Below are 1,115 nucleotides of genomic sequence, written 5' to 3'. Positions count from 1 at the left end.
GTCCCCCCATTCCCCCTTTCTCTTGCAGTATGAACCTAGTGTTAGGATTTATCCCAGATGATCTATGATAGTAAAGTTAGTTGTTTGCACAGTCAAAAGTTTCTGAGTCAAAGCCTTGGTATCCCTGCTATTATGGCCGCTGTCTGACTACGAAGAACGACCCAGAATATATCACAAGCAGAGAAGAAAACACACACAATGACATCCAAGATCTACTCAAATGAAGACGTCCAATTCCGTTATGAATTCGGAATCACTCATCACTATATATAGAAAGAGGGAAGGATGGTGGGGAATAGAGAAGGAAAGAGTAAACTAAAAAAAATAAGAGGAGGAAGGAGATAGAGACTGAGTTGAGGTCCAGAGAAGGTTGAGGTATATAACAGGAAAGGAGAAGGCAGAGAGGAGTAAAAAGAGGGAGAGACACGAGGAAGATAAGGAGAGACGGGAGAGAGTGTGGAAACCTTGAGAAAGACAGAAGAGGTAAGCGGGAGAAGAAAGGGAGAAGACGGATATAGAGAAATCAAAGAAGAGAGATGGATGAAACAGAAAAAGAATGATAGAGAGGGAGAGGAAACATACAAAAAGATAATAAAATAGGAGACATGCAGAAATAGAATTAAAGAATTAAAAAATGTGACATAGTGACGAACAGAAAGAGAGAAGAAAAAAAGGAGACGAGCTATACAGAAAGAACAAGAGAGATGGAGAAGGAGAAGATGCATAGAGAAAAAAGAACGAAAGAGAACAAGTGGAATACACAGAGACAATACACAAAATCAAAACAAGAGAGAAAAAGAGACAGAGAAACAGATGATGAAAGAGAAACAAAGCATATAGAGACAGGGAAAAGGGAATGATTTCAGAACGGCCAGGCATCCAGCTGCAGTCTGTTCGCGTGAGGGGTTCGCCCTGCAGCGCCATTCAATTACCGTTAAGTGTAACACAACACATATTCCTTTTACTTTTTTGTCACTGAAGTCATTAGCCATTGGGACTACTTTCTAGCATGTCTCTCCGTGTGAACTTTTCTGTTGCCTCTTCGGCTATATTTGGTCTTCTTCTCACTCTCCTGACTTACGGAAAATATTTCTCTCTCGATCACTCTCTTCCGC

The sequence above is a fragment of the Penaeus monodon genome, chromosome 34, assembly GCF_015228065.2.
Source record: "Penaeus monodon isolate SGIC_2016 chromosome 34, NSTDA_Pmon_1, whole genome shotgun sequence".
NCBI lineage: Eukaryota > Metazoa > Arthropoda > Malacostraca > Decapoda > Penaeidae > Penaeus > Penaeus monodon.
Note: the sequence above shows the minus strand (reverse complement) of the source record.